Below are 18,226 nucleotides of genomic sequence, written 5' to 3'. Positions count from 1 at the left end.
AAAGGAGAAAAGATATCACTATGAATTAAAATTTTAAGTTGACATATATCCCAACTACCGCAAAATATTATAAATCATAACATTTTATTAACTGCCCAACCCAATTTTATAATACATTTTCCCCTACACTTGGCTGAATTTTGATTGTCTCTTTAAATGACACTGAAATTGTAATATTTTCTATGTAGAGATTGGGAAGATACTTTAAACTTTTCTTCAGGATTGTTGATGTTTAAAAAATTATTAATAACTTAGAAAAGTTTGGTAATGTCATATATATTCTTAACATCGTTATCAAATTTTGAGAAATATTTAAAAAAATTTTTCATGTAGGAGCAGTAAGATTTCAGGACATTTGATATGGTGTGTGTGTGTGTGTATGTGGGTGTGGGTGTGTATGTTGACTAATCTTACATACTCTTATTCTTTTACCAGTTTGTCATTGAAGTGTCACTGCATTTGTCATAACATGAGATTTATATCCTCTTCATCAATGTCAACATTTTATATCAAATCAGAAGAAAATTAAAATTTTTTTCAATGTGTGTTAGTTTGATTAACTCCTTTTCATTAATTTACTTGTCAAGCAACCCAAGAGCCAATATTTCATATCTGTTTGAAATTTAGCTCTTTTTCTTATTGAATTACCACTTTTGAGATGATCTGAAAAAAAAAAAGATTGTTACAATGTCCTGTCTGATATCTGAATAATTTCTATTGATTTAATCAGTTGGCTTTACTGCATTTTTTTCATACTCGAATAATTGTATTTGAAATTTTCTTATTCAGTTAAATTTTTAGTCATTTAATCTAAAAAATTAAGGATAAAAAAGTGTCCTTCATGTATATTGAAATCAGAAGTCAGTAATTTTTCACTTGTTGAAACATTCAAAATATCTTTCTAACTCATTTCTTCATATTGGGATAATTTTAATTTTACTTTTGCAAATTTTGCCAAAGCATCTGGCTGAATAAACACACTTGCCAGGGCCCCACCCTAGAGCCTTGGCAGGTACTTTGCAAACAAAGAGTGCTGCAGCTTTGGCTTTATCATCTTCACCATGAACCCATCTATGATTCTCCCCTTTCCCTCCAGCACTTTCCACTAACAACACACATACACACCCATAACACAACCATACTATTTCTTTTTCTTTATGCCTCTTTTCTGTAGTATTTATCTCCATGGCAATTATCACCATCTAACACACTATATATTTTGCCTATTTATTTATTTATTTATTTATTTATTTATTTATTGTTTCTCTATCCACACTAGAATTTAAGCTTTGTAAAGGCAGATGTGTTCCTTTCCTGGGGCTACCATATAAATGACCACAAATGGGTGGCTTGAAACAACAGAAATTTATTCTGAGTTGCAGAGGCCAGAAGTTCAAAATCCAGGTGCTGTAGGGCTGATTCCCTCTGGAGACTCTGAGGGATGCTTCCATGTTTTTCATGCCAGTGGCTGCTTCCAACCCTTAGCACTCCTTGGTATAGGGCTTCATGAGGTTCAATCTCTGCCTTTGTCCTCACATGGCCTTTTTAAAAAAAATCTGAGTCTCTGTGACTTCTCTTTTTCTGATCTTAAAAAGAATTTCTTAAGGAAATCATAAATTATCGGACTTATAGCTCACCCTAATATGGGGTGATCTCATCTCAAGATCTTTACCTTAATTACATCTGCAAAGACCTTTTTTACAAGTAAGTTTACATTCTTATTCCGGGCGAACTTATCTTTTGTGGACCACAGTTCAACTCACTACAGAAGTTATAATTTTTCTGTTATGCTCACTGATGTGTCTCCAGCGCATAGACTAGATCCTGGAATGTAGTAAGTGCTAAATAACTATTTGTTGAAGGAATGCATTGAGAGCCTATAGTGCCAGATGCTGAAGTAGGTACTTAGAGCACTGCAATTTAAATATTCCCTAACTATAATTTATCTTCTCTTCTCAATTCACATATAAATTTGTTTTTATTTTTTTTACATTTTTATTTTAGATTCAGGTGGTACATGTGCAGGTTTGCTACATGGATATATTGCATGATGCTGAGGTTTGGGTTTCTATTGATCTTGTCACCACGATAATGAACATAATACCCAGTTGGAAGTTTTTCAGCCCTTGCCCCCTCTCTCCTTCCCCCTTTTTTGAGTTCCTCGTGTCTACTGTTCCCATTGTTATATATGTGTGTATACAGGTTTTAGCTTTCACTTATAAGTGAAAACATGCAACATTTGGTTTGCTCTTTCTGCATTCATTCATTCATTCAACAGCTTATGGCTGCATCCATGTTGCTTCAAAGGATGTGATTTTGTTCTTTCTTGTGGCTGTGTAATATTCCACAGTATATATGTACCATATTTTCTTTATTCAATCCACTGTTGATGGACACCTAGGTTGGTTCCATGTCTTTGCTATTGTAAATAATGCTGTGATAAACATACAAGTGCAGGTATCTCTTTGGTAGGATGGTTTATTTTCCTTTGGTATATACCCAGTAATGGGATTGCTGGGTCAAATAGTAGGTCTAATTTTAATTCTTTTGGAAATCTCCAAACTGTTTTCCACAGGGTCTGAACTAACTTTCATTCTTGCCAACAGTGTATAACCATTCCCTTTTCTCTACCGTCTCGCCAACATCTGTTATTTTTTTACTTTTCAATATAGTAGCCATTCTGATTGGTATGAGATGGTGTCTCCTTGTGCTTTTGATTTGCATTTCTCTGATGATTAGTGATATTGAGTATTTTTTCATGTTTATTGGTTGCTTGTATGTCTTCTTGTGAAAAGTGCCTGTTCATGACATTTTCCCACATTTTAATGGGGTTATTTGTTTTTTTTTTCTTTTTGATTTAAGTTTCTTACAGATTGTGGATATTAGGCTTTTGTTGAATGCATAGTTTGCAAATATTTTCTCCCATCTGTAGGTTGTCTGTTTACTTGGTTGATAGTTTCTTTTACTGTTCAGAAGCTCTTCAGTTTAATTAGATCCCAATTTTCAATTTTTGTTTTTGTATGCAGTTACTTTTGGGGACTTAGTCATAAAATCTTTGCCTAGGCCAATGTCCAGAAGAGTATTTCCTAGGTTTTATTCTAGGATTTTTATAGTTTGAGGTCCCACATTTAAGTCTTTAATCCATCCTGGTTAATTTTTGTATGTTGTGAGAGGTATGGGTCCAGTTTCATTCTTCCGCATGTGGTTAGCCAATTTTTCTCAGCACTGTTTATTGAATAAGGAGTCCCTTCCCCCATTGCTTATTTTTGTTGACATTGTCAAAGATCAGATGGCTGTAGGTGTGCAGCTTTATTTTGGGGTTCTCTATTCTGTTTCATTGGTCTTTTGTCTATTTTTGTACCAGTATCATTCTGTTTTGGTTACTGTAGCTTTGCAGTATAATTTGAAATCAGGTGATGCCTCTGGTTTTTTCCTTTGTCTTTAGGATTGCTTTGGCTATTCTGGTCTTTTTTTGGGCTCCATTTTACATTTTATAGTAGGTTTTTCTAATTCTGTGAAAAATGACATTGGTAATTTGATAGAAACACTGTTGAATCTGTACATTGCTTTGGGCAGTATGGACATTTTAATGCTATTAGTTATTCAAAGCTATGAGCATGAAATGTTTTTCCATTTGTTTGTGTTGTCTATCATCTGTCATTTATTTCAGCAGTGTTTTGTAGTTCTCTTTGTAGAGGTCTTTCACCTTCTTGATAGTCCTAGGTATTGTGTGTGTGTGCGTGTGTGTGTGTGTGTGTGTTTGTGTGCATGCATGTGTGTGTGTGTCTATTGTTAAGTGAGATTGTGTTCTTGATGTAGCGTTCAGGTTGAATGTCACTGGTATATAGAAATGCTACTGATTTTTGTACATTCATTTTGTATCCTGAAACTTTACTGAAGTCATTATCAGGTCTAGGAGCCTTTTGTTAGAGTCTTTAGGTTTTTCTAGGTAAAGGATCAGATTATCAGCAAAGATAAGTAATTTTACTTCCTCTTTTCCTATTTGGGTGCCTTCATTTCTTTCTCTTGCCTAATTGCTCTGACTAGGACTTCCATTACTATGTTGAATAGGAATGGTAAGAATGGGCATCCTTGTCTTGTTCCCATTCTTAAGGCGAATGTTTCCAGCTTTTGCCTGTTCAGCATGATGTTGGCTTGGGGTTTTTCATAGATGACTCTCATTATTTTGGGATATATTCCTTTGATGCCTAGTTTGTTGAGGGTTTTTATGGTGAAGGGATGTTGGATTTTGCCCAATGCTTTTTCTGTATCTATTAAGATGATAATATGGTTTTTGTTTATAATTCTGCTTATCAATTCACTATCAGTTCTTTGAAGATGAAAACTCTGTCTTTTATGGTGTTTGTACATTTTGAATTTCTTAATACTGTGTATGTAGCTGACAACACATAAATAGATATGCAGATGAGTAAGAGAGTCATTTGGGATCACTGCTGATTTAACTTATCTTGCTATGAAAGCATTTTGTTCCTCTTTCCCATGCTTGGTAATATATCCTTTTGGAAGAAACACTCTTGCCAAAAGAGGATGGCATTTTTACATCCAAGAGAAATATTCTTTGCTCAAGAGTGTAAAAATGTATGAAAGAAATATGTAAATAAAATCCTATATATAAAATCTAATATCAAAGTTGAATGATGAAATTTGTCAAAATGATTATAAAATATCACAGTTACTTAAACTGCATATTATATTCATGTTTCTTGCCATTTGTATGCTAAAAACTTACAATGATTTGAATGTGCAAAATCAAAAGTTGGGAGAAAAGATAGATCAGAGTCTATTAGTGATAATTTATCCTTTTACCTCCATAAATGTTTGCTAGAAATGCCAAAGGCTCTAATTTGTCTATTTAAATTTACTTCAAAAAAGCATTCCCTAAGTTGCCTATTTACTCTGTTATCTCTATAAATCAGGACACTCTCCAGACTTTCTACTGTGAATGTTGTATGGAATTGATAGAACAATTTCTTTTTTATGTTGTACTCATTCACCATTTAGTTACTTAGACAATAAAGTCAGAATGACAAATTCTAAGTCCCAAAATATGAATGAAAATTCACTCATTTTCAGAACAAAACTTAGCATCACACTCTCTTGAGTAAAATCTCACTAGAAAAAAAGATATAGAAAATACATTATAGCATTTGAAGTCTGCTACCTCATGTCCATTTATCTGCTTTCTAATTTATTACAAAATAAATGTGCAATTAAAATATGACTTTCCTTAACCTTTTCATAATTATAATTATTATGAAAAATATGTGTAAAATATACATGTTATATTCCTTTTTTCTATACTATCAGCAGCCACTCCCACTCATGTACTCATATTAGAAGCAAAGAGCTTTGAGTATCATATAGAACATTTTCAGATAAAAGAACTTAGGTCCAGAAAAGCTAACTCTTTTGCTGGTGACTAAACATACACATACATGCACTGACACACACACATTAAGCTACTGAGTTGATAGCAAAAAAAAAAAAAAAATGTCTAATTCTGTACTGGAAAATATGAAATGGCTCCTTCATATAACATCACTCAGTATTCAAAAGCAAAGCCGAACAACTAAGAAAGTTACTTCCCCCAAAACCCCCCAAAAAAATGAAAAAAAGAAATGTACCTATTGTGGACTAGCTGATTGGATACCATGGCCACAGCCCTGATTTTCAGTAAAGACATAGTTTCAAGAATGTCATTCAGATGCTTTCTTAAGTATGGATGTTGTTATTTTTAGCAAAAGAAGCCTTTTGTCCTTGTCACATCAAAACACAAAGAATTCCATAAGTCAGTGCCAGTCTTTGTTTTTAATGCCTAAATATCTGGCCACATATATATCTATGTTATGTAAATGTTATTGCCTTGTTTTTCAGAATAAGAATTTAGAACATTAGAAATTGACTTTTATAATGCAATTTTTTTCAAACTCTTTTTGGCTTTTCTCTACATCTCAAAATTTGTTTCAATTTAGGAAATGGAATTGGACTAGTCAGTTTAATTTATCTTTGCTAGCCAATTTCACCTCTCAGATTCCAGGGAACAAAGCCAAACTATAAGATATCTACTGAAAACATTTGTAAGAAATGATTAAAAGCAGACTGTCAACAAGCATATAAAATGAAACATTTTTATCACAAGCTTTATAAATTTTTTAAAAACTTTGTTCATTTAATTCTGAAAGCATGCCTCTTTTGTAATTATGAAATATAGAAATATTTGAAATTCCCCAGTCATCTTGGCTCACAAATAGAAACATTTGGTTGCGTTTGGTTCACAAGCACACAGGGGCCTGTCTGCTTTTGGTTCTGTGTAATGCCCATACTATTTCTTGCTTTTTTTTTCCACAATAAGTATGTGGGTGCTAGAATGTTATTGAAATATTTTACAACACATGAATTTAAAATGAGCACTCTGCTATGGTTGCAGTTACAGTGCAAACCCCATCAAGTTGCTAGCATTGGGCCGATAGACAAGGTAGGAGCAGCCAGAGTTTGAGTTCTTGTTAGGAATTGCAAGGGGGAAGGGGCTGTGTTCAGGGGCCAGAAAACTATCCTGCAGGCTGAAGGTTGTTATTAATTTAACCAAAGGACACAGTGGTTTCTGGGCTCACACAAAACTCCACCTTCTCCCATTAGAAGTCAGCGTCCTGTTGATGTGACCACCTGCTTTATTATTTGGGGTTTTCTGCCATCTAAGACCTGGGCTACTCACCTGGATTTTTGAACTCTTGCTTTTGCACTGATACCTGATTCAGAATCAGATCAACTGCCTTTCCATCTTTGTCTGTGGGGGCCGGAAGTACAGAGGTCTTATAGGTGAGCTTTTATTCTTTCTTCCAGAAAGAGTATCCTATAACTATGTCAGTGAGGAAGTGAAACACAACCTCCTCTGTTTGAAACACAAAAGGAATTTAGAGAGGAGTAAAATACAAGGCCATTTAATTATTCCCTTTAATAAGTAGCAGCAGGCCCACCAAAGAACATGTTGATCTTACTTGGTGATAAATTTCCCTAAGGAGAAGAGAGATCTGATTGAAAGAAGACCCAAGGGCAGGAGGTAGGGAGGATTGTAAAGGAAGGATGTGGCTCTGTGTAACCAGAATAAAAGCAGGCTGCCTTAGGGAGATGTGACAAATACCCCAGCACCCTCCTGCTACAAGAGACAATCCTTATAGCTGACTCTTGCCATGGTTAAAATAATTGGACAAAAATATTAAAAAGGAAAACGCTCCTAGCTGTACTGGTTGGAATCCTCAGGCTTGGAGGAGGAGCTGAGTAATCCCTGCAGTGTCCCGAAAGCAGGAATCCTGAGCAGATTCAGGCCAATTTGTGTGATATTCCCAGGGATTCCCTCCCTATTTTGAGTAGAGGAATGGACTTGGATAGGGCAGCATGTTCCTGTGAGTTGGCAGGCACCCACTGAACAGAATAACTGATTTGGTACCCAGACTGCAGATGCCAGCTGAATTGCCAAGTAGATACTGCCTGAGGGAAATACCTGCTAAAGTTGAAGTGATCACTACTTGGGTGGGTTAAACATTTACCAGTATCAACTAGTATTATACATAGTGTTTTAGTTTTTCTGAAAATGTACGTGCACATGAGAACAATAAGTATTAAAATGAAACTCCCAGTCCCTCTCCAGAGGCACAACCATAGTTACCAATTTCTTTCTTTCTTTTTTTTTTTTTTTTTTCTTGAGACGGAGTCTCGCTCTGTCGCCCAGGCTGGAGTGCGGTGGCCGGATCTCGGCTCACTGCAAGCTCCGCCTCCCGGGTTTGCGCCACTGCCTCGGCCTCCTGAGTAGCTGGGACTACAGGTCCCCGCCACCTCGCCCAGCTAGTTTTTTGTATTTTTTTTAGTAGAGACGGGGTTTCACCGGGTTAGCCAGGATGGTCTGCATCTCCCGACCTTGTGATCCGCCCGTCTCGGCCTCCCAAAGTGCTGGGATTATAGGCTTGAGCCACCGCGCCCAGCCCAATTTCTTATATAAAGTATACATATAAAAGCTTATATAACCTTTTATTTTACTTATTAAATACTTGCATTGATTACTTTAGAATGGGCAAGTAAAAATTAATTGTAATAATTGTAATCACTTTCATACATTTTCTTATTCCTGAATATTTGCTTTGTTTTAAATTTTAGCAAGTATGAACCTTATGCTAGTCAAGAAAAATTAATCTGTAAATATTTCTGTTGGAATCTCAGATTTATAATTAAAAATTATATAAGGTATGTTACATAATTTATAATCAAAAATTTAGATTAAACAAATATGTATGTGCACTTATTACATCGTCAGCATTGTCCTGTGCCTCACTCAATACGTGAACTTATTTGATGTAAGTCCACTAAATTTCACCGTAAAAACCAAAGAGAAAAAGTTCTGGGGCACATATGTGGCGTTCTTGTGAATCTTTCTGAGAGTACTCTCTTACCTGACATGATAGGGATATCTTGAAAGGTAAGCAGGGAAACCTTCAGGGCCGTGCCATTTGCAGCTAGGTCTCTGAGAATAAGAATGAATTCTTATTCAATACGCTGGTGCCACAGTTAGGGCTAAAATACCTTTAGAGACCTGCCATCTCTAATAATAATAGCCATTTCTGATTTGTTCATCTTCCCTGCTTTTTTCCCTACAATTTTAGGTCTAAATATTCCATGCAAACACACTCTTTCATGCTGAATCCTGCTCAAATAACTGCCAAGATGTTAGTTTAGTAATCCTGAAATAGAAGATTGGCTCCTATGCTAAGATAATTCTTGGGAGAATCTCTTCTTTTAATGAATGCCTGGTTCTTCTCAAACCCATGCCAAGAATAATTGGTCACCATATCATTTCTTGCTATTCATCCCTTTTAAAACTAAGAAACAGGCTGGGTGCGGTGGCTCATGCCTGTAATCCCAGCATTTTGGGAGACCAAGGCGGGTGGATCACCTGAGGTCAGGAGTTCAAGACCAGCCTGGCCAACATGGTGAAACCCTGTCTCTCCTAAAATACCAAAATTAGCCGGGCATGGTGTCACATGCCTGTAGTCCCAGCTACTTGAGAGGCTGAGGCAGGAGAATCGCTTGAACCTGGGAGGCAGAGGTTGCAGTGAGCTGAGATCGCACCATTGCACTCCAGCCTGGGCAACAAGAGCAAAACTCTGTCTCAGAAACAAAACAAAACAACTAGGAAACATTAAAGCTTCCAAGGAATTGAGCATTAAGTGGGGTCTAACATTTAATATGACTGCAGAGTAACTCCTCTTTACCAAGTCTTTTTACTAGTTTTTCCCTTACTCTCAAATATGTAGTTTAAATTAGATGGGTAAAGCAAATGGGAGAGTATTGCTACTTTTTCAGTCATATTTATACAAATGAATTATATAATATTAATTGTTCACAATATTCCTTGTAATTTATAGCACTGTGAGCAGTATAAATAATTTGATAAGCACTGAACCTGCTCAGCCTTTGTAATGTCAAGAGTGGATTGAGAACTGTGACATGATGTTAGGAAATGGAGATTTACAAGCTTACTGAAGAATATAATTGAGGCATTAGGAGTGCTTTTCTGATCAGATTAATGTTCAGTTTTATTTTCAATTTTATCGAGTGTTAATGAGAAATTTAGTTGGCTCCAGTAAAATCATTATTTTTTCCTATGAAACATATGAAACCTGAAATAATAGTCTGTTTCATTTTTATGGCTTCAGAATTCTAGACAATGTAAATATTTAACCAATAAATATTTTGGTGCATTAAATCAGCAAAATACCATTTATAATTGCTGCATCTCTCTTCCAAATAACTAGAACCCAATTTCCAGTTTCATTTTTCTCACATAAACATGAAACCATTTCTTATAGTCTTTAAACATTTCTACATAAGTGGCTAGAACATATACTGCCTTATGTTTAATTGTATGAGACCCAAACTTATTTAGTGAATATTTTGAAAAGCAGTTAAAGAAAAAAGATGATGAAGCATTAATGACTCCCTTCCTCCAAGTAGAAGATAAGAGTTATATGGTCATGGAGTTCCTTTTTAAGGGGATGTATTAGTTTTCAATTTCTGCACATAAAGTCACCCCAAAACTTTGTGGCTTAAAACAATAATATTTTATTCTCTCGTGGTTTCCGTGAGTCAAGAAATTGAACAAGGTAGAGTAGAGATAGCTGGTCTCTGTTATGTAATATCTAAGGCCTTAGCTGGAAGACTCTAAAGGTTGAGGGCTGAAATCATCTGAAAAGTTGTTCATGTCTGGTGGTTGGTGCTGGCTGTGGGCTAGAGACTTCACTTCATCTCCATGAGTTCTCTCCTTGAGGGTTAGTTTGAGCTTCCTTATAGCACAATAGCTGATATCTAAGAGCAAGCATCCCCAGAGAGAGTAAGAACCTGTTAGAATCTGTGTCGCTTTTATGCTTTGGCTTGGAAACCACAGAGCATCACTTCAACCACACTTCATGGGTTGGATCAACAACAAGCCTCCTCCAATATTCAAAGGAAAAGAACATAGATCCAACTCATAGATTTCACCAGTCACAACATAAGATAGCATAGGAAGATCTGTATATTAATTTTTGGAAAATACAATATGTTATGGGAGGAGTGGAGGTAGGTTTAGCTCATGCCAGGTTAGCATTTTATTAAGTGGGACATGAAAGCTTAGAGCTGGAAGTGATGAAGGGAGCAGGGTTGGATGGGGTGAGAATTTTACAGACTGTGGATATAAAGGGGTTGTATTAGTCAGTTTTCACACTGCGATAAAGACATACCTGAGACTGGGTAATTTATAAAGAAAAGAGGGTTAATTGACTCACAGTTCCACAGACCTTGGGAGGTCTCAGGAAACTTACAATCGTGTTGGAAGGGGAAGAGGCATGTCTTACATGGTGGCAGGTGAGAAGAAAACGAGTGAAGAGTGAAAGGGGAAGAGCCCCTTAGAAAATGATCAGATCTCATGAGAACTCACTCACTATCACAAGAACAGCATGGGGGAACCACCCCCATGATCCCATTACCTCTACCTGGTCTTTCCCTTGACACAAAGGGGTTATGGGGATTATAATTTTAAGATGAGATTTGGGTAGGGGCACAAAGCCTAACCATATCAGGGACTGAGAGAGGAGAAGTGAGGAGTCTGACATTATAAGATGGATTTTGAGGGAATAACAGAGATGTTTAAGGGGGATATTTATGGAGCTTTGCTGTGTGGAATGTGAGGTAAAATTGTTTCTCTGTATTTTTATAATCTTTAGAGAAAACATCCCACTGGGTTGTAGAGTTGGATCTATTTTTGGACAAAATACAGTAAGCTGCTGAATATGGCTTCTATGTAGAGGAAGGGAAAAAGTAGAGGCCTATTAAATCTAGGTTACATCTGTTACATCTGCTTTCAGAAAAACTTAGTAATAAATGTGGCTGTCATGGACTTATGTTTGGTGGTTCCTAAATGTCAGTGCAAAGACTGAAGCCAGTCCATGGTAAAATTTTCATTGGCAAGCTCTGAAATCAGAAATTAGACATCATGAATCTTTCACAACGCTAAATTTGTTCAATTAAATGAAATGATCTTCATTGTGAGTTTATATCCTTCCAACCTTTTTAGTTTTAAAATGATCTTTTAAAAAATGAAATGATGGTGTTTTGGAGTTTTAACTGTCCATACTTGGAAAACTAAAAAGTTGCTAGCCTCCATACTTTAGTTTCTAAAACCCTGGAGTGCAATCTCTAAATTGCAAGGTGTTTGGGGACAAAAAAAAATTCAATCCCTTTGCATTAGGCATTTTTATTGATATTGGATGTAAGAGGATAGTATAAATTTACCTAAATACACAGAAAAATAGTTTCTTTACTCTTTATAATCCCAAAGGAATGTTCCTTATTTTTTCTTATATTTACTGTCAATATCTATCATAAAAGTTGATGTTACATGAAAATATTAATATAAATGTTACAACATTATCTTTAGGTTTGTTGTGAGGATTAAGTAAATTAATATTTATGAAGAACTTCAAATCATGCCTAGCACATAGCATGGACTCAAATATTGCTAATGATATTGACAATTATTTTTTGAAATTGCTCTTCTTCTGTAACACTCAATTTATGCCATTGGCATAAATGTTTTGAGCTAGACAAGATATTGCTCTATTTAGGGTTACCCTGGAATAACTTGTTTCTTTAATCATAACTGGGTACATTTTTTTAACCTATTTAAGCTTTAAATTATCCAGAAATAAAACAAGAGGAAAAAAGAAGAAATTAAAAACAACAATAAAATAAAACCAATTTTTCAGAAAGCCAAAAGATAACAAAATAAACTTTAACTAAAAGGGTCTTTTTAGAGAAGAAATATTCTTATCCACCTCATAGCCTAGATTCAGTCATGGGAAAGGGCAGCCAAGAATATCTTAAGTGATATCCTGGGCTTTGTTTCTTGATTCAAGTAGTGTTCACTTTATTATGGTTATATATTCTTTTAATCTGTATATCTGTCTATTCATCCATTTATTTGTTTGACAAAAATTAAGTATCTGTGTTTGAGAGACACAAAGAGAAATAAGATATCTACATCCCTCCTGGAAAATGTAGCATCTATTTTATAATACTTATGAATATTACTGAAGAACTAATTATAAAATAAATTAAATCATTTATCAAATATAAATTATATTAATATGAGTTTACATGACTACCTATAATGATAGCAATTACAAGTTCCCTCTTACGCTTTTTTCTGCCCTTCCCCCAAAAGATGGAGCTAACTACCTAGCTACTGGGCTGAAAATATGGAGTTATTAGCCTTGGTGCATAGCAGGTTGGTGATCTTAGGTCTGAGGTGTATGACTTTTGTCCAAGGACATTGTGAGATATGCAGAACAAAAATCAGAAAAGTATAATCTTTTAAATGAATCATGAAGAAAGAACCAAAAATGTCAAGATCTCTTAATAAAAATAACATTTAGGATAGATACCATCAGACCAATTCTGTACTCTGTCTATACTATTTTGAAAATCTTCCTTAAAGAAGCTTTAACTCTGGTGTTTGAAGTGGCTCGTACAATGAAAATAGGTTTAAATGCTTATTAATCACATGTAAATTAAACACATAACTTGTGTGTTATAATCATAAAGTGGATTTGCTTTTCTTCATGTTTCTTCTTAAAATAATACAAAGCAAATAAATGAAACAAAAATATAGGTGTCCTCTGCTAGGTCTACATTTATATAAGGAAAACCAGAAAGATAACATAAAAATCCCCCTAAATCAGGTCTATGGAGAAACAGATTTGCTGAATTTAGAGAGTAGATAATGCATGTAATCTCAAAGATAAAATATAGCAGGTGACTTTTTATGGGGAAGTTTCTTCTTAATGTTGATAGTAACATATCTGTACTTGACATTAATTAATCCATATCGTAAAGATTTGAACCAGAGAATCAGGCCCACTTGGTCATAGAGATAGTCAAGGAATGGGCTCTCCACTACAATTTGATGTGAATCGTCTACTTATCATGTCTCATTGTTAAACCAGATAGCTTGGTAGATTCTTTATCATGTGTGTTTCTAATACAACCGGGAAAACCTGTCGTATAGTCTTACATTCTCTCTCACACATGTGTGCATGCGCATACACAGTCACACACACAGTCACACACACATATACATCATTCTGACAGTGCCCTAACTTTCAGAATACAAGGTTGAATCCTCTGCCACATACTAGTAGTATAATCCTGGATGAGTTACTTAAACTTACTTTGCTTCAGTTTGAGAATGAAATGAGAGAATATGTGTAAGACACCTGACACACAATAGTGAGCATTCAATAAATGTTAACTATAACTAGGTGACAAATTGGGGCCCAAGAAAATTGTAACTTGCTCAAGGGCATTAAAGTAGTTTGTGGCTACTCAGGATTAGAATCTACATAATGATTATCAATTCAACCTTCTTTCCTTTATGCTAAGTTATCTCACTAATTGGCAGCTCTTTCCTGTGTTGTTAACTTTCCATATATGAAGGGTTTGCCTTCCCAAGTAAGTTGTAAGCATCTCAAAAGTTAAAAGCATGGGTTAGTGATAGCTTCATCAACCATAGGTTCTAATGGAGAGTTCTTGATATTGTAGGGGCTCAGCATTTATTTGTTAACTGTGAGCTTTCAACTTCACAATAGTTAACCTGAAATTGTTTTATTCATCCCATCTTTCTCATTCTCTCTTCGGTAGTTCTGTATATAAGAACAGCAAGCCATTATAATTCTCAGCACAAAATTAGAACTGCACTGTGCACAACTACCATCCTCTCTCTCTGTAACTCCTCAGAGAAAAGCATACAATTTTCTACTATATTTCTGCAGTATGAAGAAAATAATTTAATATACCTATGCTTTGGTTTCTCTATATATAGAACTTATATACAGCATTACTCAATCACCAAAGAATTCCATTATAATTTAGCTTATTGTTATGTAAATTCAGGCATAACCCAGGCCACAATATGATCCCAATAATATAACAAGTACCCACAGGGAAAACCTGGTAGAATAATTCAAGAGTGGGAATTATTTTTAGCTTTGGATGACTTTTATATAAAGGAGCTCCACTCACAATACATTAGTGGCACTATTAACTACACTCACTAGTAAGCTAATATTTGAGGTACATTTTTTACATCTCTTTAAGAGTATATCAGTGTATCAATCATTACAAATTACTACCTTGATTATCTTTGGAGCTACTCTTTTTTTTTGAGATGGAGTCTTGCTCTGTCACCCAGGCTGGAGTGCATTGGCACCATCTCGGCTCAATGCAACCTCTGCCTACTGGGTTCAAGTGATTTTCCTGCCTCAGCCTCCTGAGTAGCTGGGATTACAGGCACGCGCCACCATGCCTGGCTAACTTTTGTATTTTTAGTAGAGACAGGGTGTCACTATGTTGGTCAGGCTGGTCTCGAACTCCTGACCTTGTGATCTGCCTGCATTGGCTTCCCAAAGTGCTAGGATTACAGGCATGAGCCACCACGCCTGACCCTGGAGCTACGCTTAAGAGTCAACCTAGCATATCCTTGTAAAGCAGTTGCCTAAACAAGCTTCCTCTTAAATATGCCTTTGAAAAATATAAATTCCTGTCAGTATCTGCATTTCACTTTGAAGATCTTATCAGCTTTCAGGAGCAGGTATGCATATCCTGTAAGTTTCAGTTTTTTCTTGATGCTCAGGATGAACTGAATATCTACACAAGGGAGCCTCTGGGAAGTCTGACTAACTGGACTACTTGGATTGGTTTGTCCTCATGAAATGTAAGGCTTACAATCCGTAGGCTGTTACCTAGCTCCTGACAGCTATCTCCCTACCACCGCCCACACCAGATTTTTAGTCCTGAGCTGCATACCCAGGAATTCTCCTGTTTCGGTGAATCAGGAAGGATATAGCAAGTTAAGAGAGAAGGAAAGAACTTGCTGAGCCTTGCCTTTCAAGGGATATCAGGAAGTTACTCAACAGATAGCAAAGTGCTCTCTACACAAAAGTGCTAGAAGAACTGCAGTTATATTCCCTTGAGGAAAGGAAACTTTAAGATGATTTGGAAATAGCCAAATGTAATCACATAACAACCAATTTTGAAGTTTGTTGGCATGCGACACTCCTCTAGGAATTCTTGGTTTCCAGCTCGTTCTCATTGGCAACAAACAGAATTCTCTAAGCCTTATTAGGAGCCTGACATTTTGTTTGAGAATCAAAACTTTTCTGTTTGAAAACTAGAGCCAAACTCAGTTATATAAAAACAGGCATATAAGAGAAAGAGCAAACAAGAAATGCTATTATATCATATATATGGAGAACATAATAGTTTGAAGAGGGAGACTTCTCGATGGACCAGAATAAATACTAGAATATAATACACAACTCAGTTATACAAGGTAAAAATGAGTTACTGGCCCTTCAGGATGGGTATCATGAGAGTTCATTAATTTAAATAAGAACTCCTAATATGCGTGTAGCAGTTTATCAGTTAGAGAGTGCTTTACATGGGTCGCTTTTCACAATAGATAACTTGGCGCAAGTGAAGGCCTGGGTCTGAAAACATATTCTGCAAAATAAGCCCATCACTGTTAAAACCTGGCAAATGCTAAGGACTCCACAGCTAGAGCAAATGGCTTCTATAGTTGAATAGTCTGTTTCAATCAAGTTAGAAAAATGGGTGTCCTTCAATGCATAGCATGTTGGAAACTCAGGATACTTTAGAAAGTCTCTTGGTCCAGCACTCCGACTTGTGAAAGACAAATACTGTCATATAATGCTTTGGCTGTTCTCTTATTTCTTGCTAACCTAAGGTACAGTGGGTATTAAACTCTTTTAGCTTCTTGAAGATGAACTAATTCCCAACCTCACTGTAATAATTGCTGAACATGGGAAGTTTTGGGGTCTGAGTTTTAACTCCAAGTAATTCATTATGTCTGTCATTGTCTGTGGTAGGTTGCTTGCCCACCACTGTGCCAGTATCATTATCTGTGACTTGAGACAAATGGTAAGGACAGGTTGTCTGAGCCTCAGCACTTGGGTGGCAGATGTGACAGAGATAGATAAATTGGCCAGAATGAGTATTTTAAACCAGAATGCTGCCCCCAAGCCCAGTATGGGACCACCTACAGTGTGGAAGGCAGCTCAGACATAGGTCAGTTTGTTCTGGAGACTACACATTATGATCTGCTGAGCAGTTCTTCATCATCTTCACTTGAAAATGAGGGGTGGCTGTTTTTAGGCTGTCAGCCTCAGATTTGAATTCTATAGTGATTAGGTGGTCAAATGGCTGCTCTCTGCAGACTGCTCAGGGGCTGTTAGAGCTACACAATTACCCTAAAGTTAACAGGAGCAAATAGCCTCACCAAACCAGCCTTGAGTCATTCCTTTAAGTGAGGGTGATTAGGAGAGGCAGCTATTTTTAAGAAAGAAATTCAATAATCAGTTGGTTCAGAGACTCAAAATTATTTATCATGGCATTTCCCAATGTCACCTTTCCTCACCATCACTTTATTGGCATTAGGCTTTGAGACATGGTTCTTACCAGCAAGATGGTTATTTTTATGCCTTATCAAGGTCTCTAACAGATCCTATGACACGCACATGTTAGAAAGGAGAATAAAGCAACAATTGCATAAAGCAATAGTACAGTGGGAAGAGAAACAGGAAGATTATGTTGCCATGCTCAATTTTAGTTTAATATAAATTGTTAATATCTTTGTCTCAGTCACTGTATAGAAATAAAATATTTTCAGATTAAAAGATCCTAGATCTTCATTGAATCCTACCTCTCTTAACCTCAGCCTTTTTGGAAAACAGTACAAACTCCAAACTGTAATTCAAGCTCTAAAATAAAAGGCTGGGCTGTGATCCAAAGTGTTTTCAGTATTTCTCTGGTAGATTTTTACTGGTTTTTCATGAAAAGCACTTAATTCAAATATTATTCTTCCATCTTTTAATGTTTTAGTCAACAGTAAATGATACTCTCTTCCGATATACTCCTCTCAAAGTGGTAGAAGAGTTTGTGGCAAATTGCCATTTCAAGCATTTATTCTGCTCCAATAATGCAGTATTGAATACACTGAAGCTGGGAAAAATTAACTAAACTACTTTTATGCACTTTCAAAAGAAGCAACAGAAAAACTTGGCAAAGTAATAATAGTGAAATTTATTGCTTCTCAATAGACTAATATACTTAATAATATCCTAGAAAATGCTGCACTTTGAAATGTTAACATATAACAGTGTATATCTTAAATTAAAAATAGCTGTGTTAGTCCACGGTGGTTATTTATACTTTATATAGTCTATATTCTTTGTGAGATTTGGGTTTAAACACATCTGAGTTCAAATCCTGAGAAGACTGCCCAGTAAAGAAGGTTAAAATGGAGGGAAGGAGGAAGGGGGGAAAAGGGAAAGTAGGCATAGAGGAAGAAGAAAAAAGGAGATAGGTAGAAAGGGGAAAGGAAGATGTCAGGGAGGAAGGAGAAATACCTCAAGTCCATGAAGGGTTGGTGCTGAAGGATACCTTCATCATTAAGTAAAGGGCGAATTGCATTGTGGTTGTTTAAAAGCATGCCCAGATACGGCCTGGTGCAGTGGCTTACGCCTGTAAGCTCACGCCTGTAATCCCAGCACTTTGGGAAGCTGAGGTGGGTGGATCACAAAGTCAGGAGATCGAGACCATCCTG

Source organism: Macaca fascicularis, chromosome 6, assembly GCF_037993035.2.
Source record: "Macaca fascicularis isolate 582-1 chromosome 6, T2T-MFA8v1.1".
Lineage (NCBI taxonomy): Eukaryota > Metazoa > Chordata > Mammalia > Primates > Cercopithecidae > Macaca > Macaca fascicularis.
Note: the sequence above shows the minus strand (reverse complement) of the source record.